Here is a 16,776-nt window from a genome sequence, read left to right as displayed (position 1 = left end):
CCAAAAACAACTTACTAGAAATAGTTAAGCATCTGATAGTACACTGTCCCACATATGATCTCAACTGGGTCTCTGACATAACTGACATGCAACAGTTATCCATGAGTGAATCCTCAGTTATCTAAAATAATAGTTGTCACATGCATGCAAGCATTAACAAACTATATTTTATTATTTTAACAACTTGTTAAAATAATCTAACTGGACTTGACTAGTTAGAACTAAGTCAACTGATTCTCTCATTATAGAACTGAACCTTATCTCCTTTAATAAAGGGATAAATTCCTAAATCTAGGGAGAAAATAATTGTATGATCTCACAAAGACTTCAAGTTTAATTTTTCATAATTAATTAACCCATGGAGACTAATTAATTAATATTTTAAATTGTTGTTAAGACCAAAATTAATTTTACTTCCTATAGATAGACTAGGGACTGCTATAAATAGGAAGGGACCCAGAAATGCTATTTTTAGAACTTTCTATTTTTAGCAGTTTCACCTCTCACCCAATGTGGCCAATGACCTCACTGGCCAAACTGCTATTTTTAGACATGCTATTTTTAGCACATTCTAAATTTAACATTTCTTGTTGCACATGTTTCAACACTCTCTCCCAAAAAGAAAGGATTTCTCTCGAACCCGATCCTGTAACTCTGGAATGTTCTGCATGCAACACATCTACCCAATCCACTTGCTCCAACAACACTTGGAACAAAAACACTCCCAACTAACCACTCTGTTGGGCTAGGAACATGCTCTGATGCTGAAGCTCTACCTGCTACTAACAAGTGCTCCCTCTCTGACATTTGCGCTACCGCAACATCTCCATGAAGCTCGCACCATTGCACACCTCTCTGTGCCACCTAGCACTGTGAAAAACACTTGTGCCTCTCGCATTGTTGCAGCTTGCTAGCTATGCGTTGTCTTGGGATTCCCTGCATTGTAGCTCTCTCTGTCGCTCCATCTGCATCTGTCTCTACCCAATCAGTCAGTTCCTGCTACTCCACATTGGGGCTCCCATAGCAAGGTCTCATCCAAGAGGTTGGGTACCTCAAGGATCCTGCCCCTCCTCCTTGGGACGATCAATCCACATCACCCCACCTCCTACCTAGAGGTATGGCTGCATGAGATCCCTTTTCCCACTTGGCTTGAAGTTTCCCCCTACCGGAGGTCTCTGCATGAGTAGATGTCTCTACTCGATCTCTGCTCAGCTTCCCTTGTTGTGGCTGCTCCACAACCTCCTCAAGCTATTGCACCAGTCGTGGCTCCCCCACAATTGTCTGAGACTTCTTCTGGCTCTGCATGTTGAGAGGTAATATACCCTCCCTCTCAACCACCAAGTCTCCATCAGTTGCCTTGCTTCTTAAGGCTTTGCATACATCTTGAATCTCAAGAGCATACAAGTTCTTGACCCGTGAACCAATCTGCTTCACCTGTCTAGTGATTATGTGTCTAAGGAAAACCTTTCTCTTACTGAAGACTACATCATAGCCTTTGTCTTCCAGCATCGCGATCGACACCAAGTTTCTCTTCAGTCCTGGTACATACTTGACATCGGTCAAGGTAAGGTGAGCTCCATGCTCCCTCTGAAAAATAACTGTGCCTACACCTGAGACACTATACTTCTCATCATTACCCATCGCTATGAGTATTTGGAGATCTTTCTCCTCCAAAGTACTAAACAAACTCTTGTCGCCGGTCATGTGGAAAGAAGCTCCACTGTCAAGAAACCAACCACTTCCCACCATGGATGAAACCATGCATGCGAAGAGTGTGAAATCAAACTCAAACTGTGAAGCAAGTGCCTCACCTTCAGATCCTTCCTCGGATCCCTTCTTGGATTTCCTCCGTGGACAATTTGCAACATAATGGCCCACCTCATGACAACGAAAGCATCGCACTTTCGATTTGTCAACCTTCTTCCCATCATTAGAAGAACTAGATTGGGAAAGAGAAATCTTCTCCTTCCCCTTCTTCGCCTTACTCGCTAAGGCACAGTTCTCCTCATCATGCATGGATGAAGAATTGTCTCTGGTGCTCCGTTTGATCTCCTCCTGCATCAAATCCGACCATAATCGTTCCCAATTTGGCAGTTTCTCCCTTCCATTCACCGAGTCCTAGCAGCTATGCCAGCTCTTGTGAAGGCCAAGGAGTGCTTGACTCACCATATCCTCATCCGATGTCATGACCCCTACACTTGCAAGCTCATCCTTGCATGTGATGAGCTTGGTAAAATACATAGAGATCGTCTCATCCCTTTCACACTTGATCTTTCGAAGTTTGTCCTTCAGTGACAACTTCCTCTGATCACTGCTATTATGATATAAATCTTTCAATGTTTTCCACATTGCATGCAGAGTCTCCTTCCCATGGAGGCTTGAGATAATGTGATCTTGCACTCCCTCCAAGGGAATTCTCCTAGCTCTAGCCATACACTTCCTCCATTCCACCTGCTCAGTCTTGTCAGTAGGCTTAGGAATTTCTTGATCAATGAAATCCTTAAGGCCATTATCTTCCAAAACTGCCTCCATGCGATCCTTCTAAGCTATATAGTTTGAGCTGCTAGCAAGGGCATACTCAAGCCTCAAACCATAGAACGCCATCGATGAAATAGATGTGATAAGAACTTGAGATCTATATCCCGAATACTAAACTTTGAATTTCTCCTGTTAGTATACTGTTCTTGCTTGATCACCTGTGCTCTGATACCATGTAGAAATTTCACATTTAGAACAAACTGATATATGCAATGTCCTAAAGCATAATACTTGTTCTACTTCTACAAAACATTAAGCGGAAGCATAATCGAAATCATGAGCAACATCAAGTAGAAACATGCATAACTGATCAAGAGAAATAATCACACATAACACAAGATATATCCAGGGGAAAGCACCAGCATAAAACCCCAACCATGTATTATCAATCAAGTAGAAATCCTCTTCACAATACAAGAAGAATTAGCTCACAAGCTATTCAGTTCTCAATGAACTATGAAGATATGTCTCATGAACAACCCAAGCCCTGTTTATATAGGCTTTCCCTATGGTCCTTACGCAGTTTTCTTAGGAAATAATAGCAAAAGCATATGCTATTAATTCCAACATACCAAAAACAACCAATGGTCCAACTACATATTCCTTGAGAACACTAGTTCCTCAACCATGCAAAAACAACTTACTAGAAATAGTTAAGCATCTGATAGTACACTGTCCCACATCTGATATCAACTGGGTCTCTGACAAAACTGACATGCAATAGTTATCCATGAGTGAATCCTCAGTTATCTAAAATAATAGTTGTCACATGCATGCAAGCATTAACAAACTATATTTTATTATTTTAACAACTTGTTAAAATAATCTAACTGGACTTGACTAGTTAGAACTAAGTCAACTGATTCTCTCATTATAGAACTGAACCTTATCTCCTTTAATCAAGGGAGAAAATAATTGCATGATCTCACAAAGACTTCAAGTTTAATTTTTCATAATTAATTAACTCATGGAGATTAATTAATTAATATTTTAAATTGCTGTTAAGACCATAGTTAATTTTACTTCCTATAGATAGACTAGGGACTACTATAAATAGGAAGAGACCCATAAATGTTATTTTTAGAACTTTCTATTTTTAGCAGTTTCACCTCTCACCCAATGTGGCCAATGACCTCATTGGCCAAACTGCTATTTTTAGACATGCTATTTTTAGCACATTCTAAATTTAACATTTCTTGTTGCACATGTTTCAACACCAACATTAATAGGAATATTCTTCTTGTGATTTAGTCTACACAAGATTCCTATAAATAAACACAATACAATAGTAACTACGACTGTAACAATAGATATAACAACTTTTCTCAGATGAGAAACACTTTTATGCTTGTGAGTAGAGCATAATGACAAATTTACCCAAGGTCCACAAAGACCCGGATTTCCCATAAATGTTGTGGCATTAATATTTTTGATAACTCCAGCTTTTGGGACCTCTCGTGACAAGTTGTTGAAAGAGAAATTCAATTGGCTGAGCAACTTGAGATTTGTCAATGAATTGGGTATTCCACGTTACAAATTGTTGAAGGAGAAATCTATGTCTTGAAGACTGAGAAGTTCATCGAGTGAGATTGGGATTAGACCTTCAAGTGAATTGCAAGAAAGATTTAGGTATTGTAGTTCTTTGCAACTTTGAAGCTCACTAACCAGTTAGCCGATTTGCAGAAATATCTATAGCTTCAAGCATAGTCATCTTACTTAGTTCCAAAGGCAATAGGCCATATAATAAATTGTTTGAAAGGTTTAAAAAGAAAGTTAAACTTGCAAGGCCTGCAACCTCTCTATGTATCTCACCACTAAACTTATTGTATGATAGGTTTAATACTAATAAGTTCACACATTTCCCCAAATTTATAGGTATTTTATGTGATAGCTTGTTCATACTAAGAAGTAGATATCTTAATTGTTGGAGACTAGCCATAGAATCAGGAATCCTTCCTTATAGATTATTGTTGCTAAGATCCAAAAGCCCTAAATGTTTAAATTGTCCAATTTCAATTGGAATATTTCCTTGTAAATTGTTGCTTCCCATAACTAACCTTTCCATGTTTTGAAGGATTTTTTAGTGTAACTGGGATTGACCCAATAAAAGAATTAGAACGTAAAGAGAGACCAATTAAATTAGTTAAGTTACCAATCTGTGAAGGTATTTCCCCCACTAATCTGTTATTTTCCAAGATTAACAAGTCAGTTTTCCTAGAGAGGTGGCCCATTGAAGAGGGAAAATGTCTAGTAAGATGATTATCGGTTAAATCTAAGCGTCATAGGGTAGAACAGTTAATAAGCACAGTAGGAATGGGCAAGTCTGTATTGCTACTACTAACTAGTTGATTGCCACGTAAGTTGAATATTTGTAGTTGCGTCAACTTACCTAACTCGATTGGCACCATTCCGCTGAGCTGATTCACACTTAAGTCGAGGAATTGAAGGTTGGTACAATTTAAGAGGGATGCAGGAATGCTGCTACTCAACTGATTAAGTGCCAGATAGAGTCCCTTCAATCGCATGCTCTTGTGACACAACTCCATGGGAATGCGACTAGTCAACTGGTTTGTATCGATATCCAATTCTCCAAGATTGGTGAAGTTAGAAAAGGAAGATGGGATTTCTCCCCACAGATGGTTGTCACCCAGAAGTATATACGTATCGGGAAGTATATCCGTGAAGGTTGTTGATATGTTCCCCAAGCAGGTAGGGATTCTACTCATCAGGTTGTTGTCGAATGACGCTAGGAATTGTAACTTGGGGAGATCGCATATTAGTTCATACGGAATGTTCCCTATGAGATTGTTATGGCCCAGTTAGAGTTATGATCATAAACTAGTTAGAGTTATGATCATAAACTATTATTGCTAAGGTCAAGTCTTTGAATAAAGGAGAGATTGCCGAGAAGAGGGGAGATTGTACCTTGCAATTCCATGGATGAAACATTGAGTGAAACCACTCTCTGTCTGTGGCAACTGCATATGACACCTCTCCACTCGCAGAAGGAAACATTCAGATTCCACGTAGCGGTTAACGATTGCCATGGAGCATAGGTGATTGTAGAGAGAAATGCAAGGAGAGCCTCTTCATCGGAAGCATTGCCTTGATCAACATGCCAGTGGTCTGGCAATTGGAGGGTGGGTGGAGTGGGAAAGATAATGGAAAAAGAAGAGAGGAAAAGCAAAGTCCAAAAAAGCGAGGGAGCATTACAGATGTGCATCTTTTGTCATTTTTTTTGGCATGTGGGGTTGACAATTTGTTTTTTTCTCCATAAGCCAAATCACAAATTAAGGGATTTGAAACTTGAATCTCTCAGTTTTCTCAGGACTTACATTATTTTTATTACCAATTGAGCTACCCCTTTGAACAAAAAGATAACAATTTAAAATAAAATTATAATTTAATTAATTTTGATGATTTTTTTAATCTTTGACAATGTCAAATGTACCACGAAGTGTTTTAATGCTTATTATGGATTAATGTGTATTGACATTTACCAACAATTTAATGTATATAGTTATACTAATTAATATTTTATTATAAATTATTTTAATAAAAATAAATCATATATATATATATATATATATATATATATATATATATATATCATAAATTTATTTTTAGAATATGTATAATACATTTCTATAATTTATTATTAAATTATTCCATAACTATTAAAAATTTTAAATATTTCTCTTCCAAATTTTCAATGATATAAAACATCGCAATAAATTAAATTATTATCATTATTATTGATATGAATTAAAATTTTCTTATTTTTTGTAATTTTAAATATTATATGCTTTAATTAAAAAAAAAAAAAATTATTCATGTAACAATCCAAAACTCAAAAGTTGAGATTGGTTTATGCTAAAACACCCGAGTCATAGAGTCATAATCAAATTCATAAAGTTGTTAAACAAAGGGCATACACTATAGGAGGAGGTTAGTCATGGTTATTTTACACTTTTTTTCATTGGAGGATCAATATCAATGATTACGATACGAGATCACACCCATCATTGGGTAGCTCTAGAGGCTTGAATCCCCTTGAAATATCAAGTGCTAGTGTACAATGTTATTCATTGATGTGTGAGGGCCCAATGGCCAAAATTTATTGTTGCTCTCACTATTCATGTCTTTCTCCCCTACCAAGTAGTGGGGCCTAATTTGGTTTGATCCAATGCAGTGAGGTACAAAGGGTGCCCCATGTGAGATTTGTGAAATTCTCCTTGAAATGCAGCAATTGGAAATAATTCTTCTAACTGGATTAATTATGCAGTTTATTTTGTTACGACAAAATAACAAACTAATCACATTACAATTCTTCACAATAAAAATGATGCGAAAATAAAAGTCTAGAAACTGAGAAATATAGAGCACACACATAGAAATATGACAGTTATTTTTGGACAAATGTCCCCAAAAACACCCAATGCAGGAAAATCATTGCAACATATGAGGTTTTTATTATTATGCAGCAGCAAAAATTTTGGGTACAATTTGGATGCTTAATCTAGCAATCCAATCCAAGAGAAATATTGGAAAAATATCTATGAGGTCAATACGTCAGCACCACAATTGATTCTTCTACAAAATCTAGTGGATTTGGGCTACATGAAATGCCCATGCGTGAACCTCTACATAATCTAATTCACACTACCTCCAAAACATGTTGAATCTTGCAGCTCAGTTTCTTTTTGAACCCGGAAGTGACTCACTTGGCCAACTGGAATTTATACCGACCTCAAGCAACTGAATCAACTCCTCCTTTAGCTAAATCAAACTCTCATCTGAAGCCCTCTGTGCAGGCCTTGCACAACTTCCTGAGGAAAACTTGTCCCTCTCTCAACTGACTCTTTAGGATCTGGAATCCTCCTACAAAAATCTACTATTGATCTCCCTCTTGGTCATGCTCTTTCTAGATCAAATTCTTCTCGTCAAAAGCTAATCTCTACAAAATCGATCTGCCAAGAAAACTCGCTCTTCCTGTTTATTTTTCTCCAACCCCATCGCCCTCCTCTTATAATCTCTCGTTGGATCACTAACGACTAAGATTAAATCCTCATCAACGATTAAGATTATATTTTTTTTCGATCCATGTGAATTTCTAGAGAAAACTCACCTTTCTCAATTAAATCTTGTTAATTAATCATTTCCCTAAGTTTGACTTAGGAAAAATTTAATTACTAACTAACTAACTTAATTGAGCCATCTCTAGGTTGTAAATGTGTTAGAAAACCTGCAAAGATGAATCTAGCTAGTAAAGGTTGAACACACAGCTTTGCAGAGAAAAAACACTAAAAAAAATCGAAAGAACAAAAATAATTATTGATTAACAGAAAATAGGTTACAATGCTGATGATATACTACATGAGAGTCAACTAATATGCATCACTGGGTGAAGATCCAAAGGTAATGCACCATAGTGGTGATCAATGAGAGGACTCGACAACTATAGCAAGTTCCAGAGAGAACTAACCAATTGCGGAGTGAAAGGAGGAGCAAATCAGGGAGTAAATCATGCAGAAAGGATCTTGCATGTAGTCCCATGCATGCATGGACAGTCAAAGGTGCCAATATGGTGAAGATTCCAATGTTGAAGCCTTGCATGTCAGTGAATGCTCTAACTAAGTGTCCGCATGTGCCAATAATGAAGGTCCTAGGTGTGTAGTACCTCCAACACCCCCCCTGAACACCACTATGGGGAAAAATAGAAAATGGGCCCTGGAAACTAAGGCCAAAGGTCACCCAAAATACAGTGCAAATTGTACTAAAATTGAGGAAAGAGGGAAAACCTCGTGGGAAAAATCCCCCCTCAAAATATAATGTAATTAAAATAAAAGAGGAAAAAAAGACAGTTGCTCAGCAACTTTGTCCTTCACTCCAAGATGATCCCGCAAAGAGTGAAATTTCTGCTCAGTGAATGTCTTGGTGAAGATATCTGTAGTCTGTTCTGTTGAAGGAAAGAACTTCAAATAAATGACCTGATCATGTACTAAGTCTCTGATGTAGTGCATATGGATCTCTATGTGCTTCGTCCGCTGCCACTACACTGGATCCCTACAAAATTTGAGAGTGCTCTAGTTGTCACACCAGATGACAATGGGCTGGTGGAACTGGACGCCCAACTCAGTGAGGAAGTGTTGTAGCCACAGAGCCTAAATGGTGATTTTGACTACTTCTCTATACTCGGCCTCAGCTGAAGAGAGAGCAATAGCAGCCTGCTTCTTGCTCGACCAACAGATAGCGCCAAACCCTAGACTTAGTGAATTTCTGGAGGTGGACTTGCGATCAATGCTATCACAAGCCCAATCAGAATCTGTGAAGCCAAGGAGATTCAATGCAGTGCCTGCTGCATAGTGAATCCCGAAGGTGATGTTGCCTTGCACATAACGGAGGATGCGCTTGGCAGCTTTCCAGTGTAGCTCATGCAGCTCTTGCATGTATCTGGAAACTTCCCCTACTGCATATGAGAGATCTGGTCTGGAGTGGGTGAGGTACAGTAAGATCCCCACTAGCTATCAGTAGAGAGTACTGTCAACTAATGGAGTGTCACCTCCATCCTCAAGGCGGACCCTAGATAGAAATGGAGTCGGTGCTGGCTTGCAGTCAGTGATGTGAAATATCTCAAGGAGATCCCGTGCATACTTAGCCTGAGAGAGTTTGATGCCTGTGGCATCCTGGCTGATCTCAAGACCAAGAAAGAAGTGTAATGGACCCATGTCCGTCATCAAGAACCTATCATGCAAGGTCCTCTTGACTGTAGCAATGGTTGAAGCTGAGTTGCCAGTGAACAAGAGATCATCCACATACAAAACTAAGATAAGAAGAGAGTCATGTGTCCTAAGCATGTAAACATTTAGATCAGACTTACATCTTTCAAAGTTTTGTGATAAGAGAAAAGAATCCATCTTCGCATACCAAGCTCTCGGGGCCTACTTAAGGCCATAGAGAGACTTCTTCAGTCTGCAGGCCAAAGATGAATCCTGAATGAAACCATGTGGTTGCTCCATGTAGATCTCTTCAAATAGGTCTCCGTGAAGAAAGGCATTCTTCACATCCATTTGATGTACTTCCCACCCTTGGGCAGCTGCAATGAAAAGTGCAAGACGTATGGAATCCATCTTTGCTACTGAAGCAAAGGTCTCACATAATCAATGCCATGCACTTGCTGGAAGCTTTTGGCTACTAGCCTGGCTTTCTATCTAGTGATTTGCCCATTTGTAGCACTCTTGGTCCTATAGACCCATTTGCATCAGAAAATTTTCTTTCCTGAAGGAAGGGGGACCAGATCCCAAGTCTAGTTCTCGAGGAGGGAATTGTACTTCTCCTCCATGGCAGACTCCCAAGAGGGATTCCCAACAGTGTCAGCATAAGACTGTGGATCATAATACTGAACCAAATGACAATGCCGGGATGGCGTTGGTCAGTGGTAATGAGGGAAAGAGGAGGCTCAATAAACTCTGAGCTAGTCCTCCATAGATCAGAATTATCCCCCATAAGACCATTTCTAGCAGTTGGGTGCTCTTGTGCATGTATCTCACTTAAGCTCCTTGTTCTTTGATTTATGACAGGGGAAGTTGATTCATTGCTGGAAACCCGATATGGGCTTGAATGTGGATCATCATATGCATGCACTGGATTTGTATCTGAAGACTCTGTCTATGCATCTGCATGCTCTACCTCGGCATCTGCATGCTCTGTATTTGCATCTGAGTGTATTGAGTTGTCAGCTCGGTCATGAGGTAGATAAAAGGTGTCTGCATGCGGCAATTGAGGTGCATGCAAGAGACTTTCCTCAAATTGGACGTTCGCTCAATGATGAGCTTGTCCATAGAGGAAATCAAGAGTTGGTATCCCTTCACACCATCAGGGTATCCAACAAAGATGCACTCAATGCTCTGTGGATCAAGAGCTTTCCTCTTTTCAGAGGGGATCCTGGCCCATGCTTGGGAGCCGAAAACAAAAAAGTGGGTGACCTCTGGTTTAGTGCCGCTTCAAGCCTCAAAGGGGGTCTGATCATTGATAGATCAATGAGGAGATACGTTCTAGATGTAGTTAGCACAATTAAGTGCTTCAGCCCATAGCTTATGAGGTAGTGACTTAGCATGCAGCATGCAGGAAGCCATCTCTTTGAGAGATCGGTTCTTTCTCTCAGCAACTATGTTTTGCCACAAAGTGTATGGAACTTTGTGTTGCAACTGTATGCCGGACTCAAGGAAAAGGTTCTAAAGTGTTGTGTTAACATATTCCCCCCTATTGTCTGTATGGAGGGCTTTGATATTTCTCTCTGACTGTGTCTCAACTAGTGCTTTGAAATCTTCAAAGTGCACAAAAACTTCAAATTTGGCCCTGAGAAGATACACCCAAGCATGCCATGAGAAATCATCAATAAATGTAAGCACATATCTTGCTTTGTTGATGGAAGGATGAGGAAAAGGCCCCATGAGATCACTATGGATCAGAATTAGTGGAGAGGATGCTTCGTGAGTCTTGCTGGTGTCAAACTTTTCTCTAGGATGTTTGCCAAGGACACACCCTTCACAAAATCCTTTGGAGAAACTGATATTTGGCAAGACTTCCAACATATCATGCTTGCTTAGCTATTGCATATACTTGTAATTTAAGTGACCAAACCTCTCGTGCCAAAGCCTACTACTATCATCAGCATATGTAATCAATAAGGAGGATTCAGATTCAATAAACTTAGAAAATGTATACAGTCTAGCTCCATTGTTTACCTCACCGGTTTCAATTTTGGAGCTGCTATGTAGGTAATATATGTTCACTACATTTGGAGTGAATTCCACTCTCTTTTTGGTGCCGAAATGAGTGATTTGATAAATTGAAAGCAGGTTTACTGAAAGTTTTGGAACATGAAGCACATCTTCAAAGCTTCAGTGTAAAAGTTCCACTCTACCTTTTCCAGTGACCACAATAGGTGAGTCATCTCCCATGAGAATGGGAGGTCCTTTGCATGCATCCAAATAGGAATAGACTTCCTTTATAGCAACCATATGATGTGATGCAACAAAATCTATAATCCATGCATCAGGGGAAGAGTTAATTGCAACTAAAGCATGAAAATTGTTACCTTTCCCGTGTGGCGGATCCTCAGTTTTCTTCTTGGCGCCTTAAGGGATGTGGTCCCCAAGGTTGTGCTTCTGAAGGATTTCTGCCATTTGGTCAATTTGTTTCTTCATGCAAGAGGATTCTGGATGGAATCCTCGGTGACAGTAGGTGCATTTGTCTCCTTTCTTCCCTTTCTCATTTCTAGAGCCGGAGGAGTCATTGAAGGGCTTGGTGTACCCTTCCTTCTTTGGATGGGAATGCGCTTTTCCCTTGTCTTTTTGCTGCTGATTTTTCTTATTTGAATCAGATCTATGATTTTTTTGTGGCTGCCGTCATGCACAGCAAGTGCATGCGCTTTTGGAGGTTTGATTTTCCCCATGCCAATGAGTTTATCTTGCTCAAAAGTGAGGGACTCCATGTACTCTTTGAGACAAAGGCATAGTGTAGGATTTACCTATTGCGAGCCTTACTGTATGAAATGTAGACATAAAGACAGAGTATTTTGGTTTTAGCTTTGACATAATAGAGAGAACTTGGCGACTCTCCTCCCTAGATTTGTCAATTTCACAACCCTTGAGTTGCAACAATAGATCATTATATTTGGTGAAAAATTCTTGAATTATGTCATAGTTCTGTGGATCCAATGAGAGCAACTCCACTTCGAGCAGATGTCCTTTCATCTCATCCTTTTTCCCATAGAGTTCTTCAACATTTTCCCAAATCTCATTGGGAGTACTCTAAACACATAGATGAAATTTCAACTCTGGGGAGATGCACATGCATATGGATCCGTGGGCCTCATCCATGCAGATGAGGTACTTGGATTTCTCTATGGTTGAAGTGGGTTCCACTTCTGCAACCATGGTAATATTGTACAACCCTTTTTGACGAAGCTATCGAGCCATTTGGTCCTTCCATTAGTGATAGTTATTGGTGTTAGGATTGATGCTTTGGGAAACTCCATTTTTTTGTCGATCTTCGATCTCCAAGCTATAATACCTACAAAATAAAGTACTGGTGCACCTTTTATCTAGCAACTTGTGGGCTCTGATACCATGTAAATGTGTTAGAAAACCTGCATAGATGAATCTAGCTAGTAAAGGTTGAACACACAGCTTTTCAGAGCAAAAACACTAAAAAAAAATCGAAAGAACAAAAAGAATTATTGATTAACAGAAAATAGGTTACAATGCTCATGATATACTACATGAGATTCAACTAATACGCATCACTGGGTGAAGATCCCAAGGTAATGTGGCATAGTGGTGATCAATGAGAGGACTCGACACCTACAATAAGTTCTGGAGAGAACTAGCCAATTGCGGAGTGAAAGGAGGAGAAAACCAGGGAGTAAATCATGCATAAAGGATCTTACATGTAGTCCCATGCATGCATGGATAGTCAAAGGCACCAATCTAGTGAAGATTCCAATGGCGAAACAGATATTAGAGCTTGTGCACAGTGATGTGTTTCAACCTGTGTCAGTTCCATCACTGGGTAATTCTGTGAACTAGGTGTCATTTATAGATGACTTCTCAAGGAATACATGGATATATTTCTTCAAGAAGAAATATGAATTCTTTGACAGGTTTCAAGAATTTAAGGCTCTGGTGGAAAACCATACGAAGAAGAAGATAAAGGTCTTGAGGACAGATAACGATGGAGAGTTTTGCAAGAATGAATTTGAAGAGTTCTGTAAGAAGTGTGGTATAGCATGACAGAAGACTACTCCATACACACCTGAGAAAAATGGAGTTGAAGAAAGAATGAACAAGACATTGATGGAAAGGTCAAGAAGCATGCTCAGTGGTGCTGGGTTAGGACAAGAATTCTGTTATAGATCTAACCTGAAAATATATGATAATGGAAATAAACCCAATAAATAACAAGATCGAAATAGATAGAAATGCTTCACTTTATTAATCAAACCCTTAAGGTAGGGCAACACCATACATTCACTCCTTAAGGAAGGAGAACACTCCACAAGCCATATGCCTATTCATACAATATTCCTTGATATCTCTCAATGGGGAGTCTCTAGCCTCTATATAGGCCTCATACATACAATATCATGGGTCATTACCATGGTTCCCTCAATACCATCTATCTAATACCATGGGTTGATTACTTTATTGCTAACTACTTGTGGTCCCTTACATGATATAGGTTAACCACCTTATTTATTACTATGGCCCATCCCATTATTACATTCTTCCCTTGGGTACTTCCCTTTGTACCCCATATTATCCCCTCTAGGTATACTAAATTCCACCCCCCTTAACATGTTTCGTCTCCGAAACATGGGAAAAACACAAATAATAAGATCTACTCAAAAGAGTAGTCCACTGGTACCATGCACGTGCATCTAGCCATCCAAGGGAAAGGTGAACCCTCGATCTCACTGGTGCCTCGCTTGCTTGAGATGGAATCTGACCCTCGCGGCTCTTCTGTGTTGATGTGTAGTAGGTGGATCATCGCTCCTCTCTATCTGTCATGCCGGGGTTGTTGTCCTTGTGGCTAATTTGTTGCCATCCCGTTGGTTGTTTTCTTGTGGGGTGATGTGGGTGGTGATATGCTAAAGTTTTAACCAACAGTGTATCTTTCTTTAATTCATCACCTAATGGAGCTTGAGTGGTATTTGGTACATGTTGTGGTGCCTGCTGTTGTTTCTTATCTTCCAATATTACTTCAACCACTAAGTCCTCATCTGCTGTATCAGTACCTGTAACATTTTCTGCTTCAGCCTCTGTTTGTGTTTGATTGTCGACCATCAAAGGCTCATCATCTAATGTGTAAGTGTCATTAGAGCTTTGTGCGTCGACCTCCATAGTCTCTACTTGGGTCTTAATGGAAATATCCTGCAATGTAATTTTTTTCTTTTTATACCAGAGCTTCAGGAGTTTCTTTTGCACATTAATATTGACAGTACCTGCAGATTCCATCCAAGGATATCCTAAAACAACATCCATGTTATCCATATCTGAAGTATAAAAATCACAATGCAACACATACTTATCCATCGAAAGCTTCAAATCTTTATAAACTTGCACATCCTCATCATTAACCTGTGTGTTTTCAATGTGTTTTGCTGACACTTGAATTTTTTTCCCAAATTGACATTTATGAGATTTTGCTTGCAACTAGGATTTATAGACACAATGATCTTCTCCTTCTGAATCAATCCATGAACCTACAATAAGGAGATACCTATAGAAAGTAACCCTTTAGGTTTCTTGGTTTCCTTCTTTCCTGTAAAATTAAAATCTTTTCTAGGTTGTGTGCTTGTCTGTCTGAGCTTAGTAAGAGGTCCCCAAAATTAGATTTAGGGTTAAAGTGGTCACAAATGGATTTTGTGAACATCTGCCAAGTAATTGTCCTTAGATAGTGTTTAGAATGCCCCTACCACCATTGCCATGTTGCGTGGTCCAAGTACATGCTTCCCACACTCAGCGGAGTCGCATCATCTCTAATGTGATTCAATGTGAAATATTTCTCCATTTGTGCTAGCCATGTGGCCAGATGAGGGCCATCAAATTTATACAAGTCCCTCAAATTCTGATCTAGGCCCACCATCACAAAAAATTTTGGCAAAAAATTGAAATGGCCACAATTCTGTCAATATTGCTCAAAATCCCTATTATGAAATGTTTTCAGAAATGGAACAACCATTCTGCATCCTCCAATGTGGTAGAAATCCCGATCTAGATACTGGAATTTCATATCCGCGCTGCAACTGTCCCGCCGTCACAAAAAATTTCTGAAAAAATGGTTGATTTTAAATCAGCGATATCTCCCTCATCCGGACTCCGATTCGACTGATATTTTTTTTTGAACTTGGGTATTTTTTCACAAAAAATCTAGATATGAAATTAGATTCTTTAGATTTTTCACCATAACGTACAAATCTGCTCCACAAACTCGCTGCCTCGAAAAATGTTTGCAACCCAACTGATTTTTAAATTAGCAATATCTCCCTCATCCCGACTCTGATTCGGTTGATTTTTTTTTTCAAATTGAGTATTTTTTCAACAAAAACTCAGATCTACAATTAGATTCTACATATTTTTCACCAAAACATATAGATCTGATCTGCAATCTCACTACCAAAAAATTCCTGCAAAAATTAAAAAAAAATTGCCACTTTGCCCAAGAAAGTGCTATGATACCACTTGTTATGAATCTAACCCAAAAATATACGATAATGGAAATAAACCCAATAAAACAAAAGAATTGAAATAGATAGAAATGCTTCACTTTATTAATAAAACCCTTAAGGTAGGGCAACACCATACATTCACTCCTTAAGGAAGGAGAACACTCCACAAGCCATATGCCTGTTCATATAATATTCCTTGAAATCTCTCAATGGGGAGTCTCTAGCCTCTATATAAGCCTCATACATACAATACCATGGGTTATTACCAGGGTTCCCTCAATACCATCTATCTAATACCATGAGCTAATTACCTTATTGCTAACTACTTGGGGTCCCTTACATGATACGGGTTAACCACCTTATTTATTACTATGGCCCATCCTATTATTCCATTATTCCCTTGGATACCTCCCTTTGTACCCCATATTATCCCCCATAGGTATACTACAATTCTGGGTAGAGGCAGTCGGAACTACATATTACCTGGTCAACAGATCACCATCATCAGCATTGGAAGATAAGACTCCACAAGAGGTATGGATTTGTAAGAAACCTTCTCTTTCACATCTGAGGGTATTTGGATGTGATGCATATGTACATGTTCCAAAGGAGAAAAGAACAAAGTTGGATAGTGAATCTAAAAAGTGCATCTTTATTGGGTATAAGGATGGTTTAAAAGGTTATAAGATTTGGAACCCAGAAACAAGGAAGGTTGTGTACAACCGAGATGTGGTGTTTAAAGAGGTGAAAGATGTTATTAAACATGAAGTCCTACCAAAGTAACCTAAGAAGATAGTGTTTGAGCTAAAGGAGGAAGAATCAGACACTACAGTAAAAGAGGAATTAGAAGATGAAGAGCCACAAACTCTGGTTGTGAGAAGATCAGTTCGAGAAAGAAGGCAACCAAAAAGGTATAGTCTATTTGCTTTCTATTAAAATGTTTCTTTATCTATTACTAATGATGATCCTAGAACTGTGAATGAAGCAACAGATTTATAGGACGA

The sequence above is a fragment of the Pinus tabuliformis genome, chromosome 4_2 (assembly GCF_031772625.1).
Source record: "Pinus tabuliformis cultivar Carrire ecotype Pingquan chromosome 4_2, CPIR1, whole genome shotgun sequence".
Classification (NCBI taxonomy): domain Eukaryota; kingdom Viridiplantae; phylum Streptophyta; class Pinopsida; order Pinales; family Pinaceae; genus Pinus; species Pinus tabuliformis.
The sequence above is the reverse complement of the archived record's forward strand: the minus strand, read 5'-3'. Positions refer to the sequence as shown.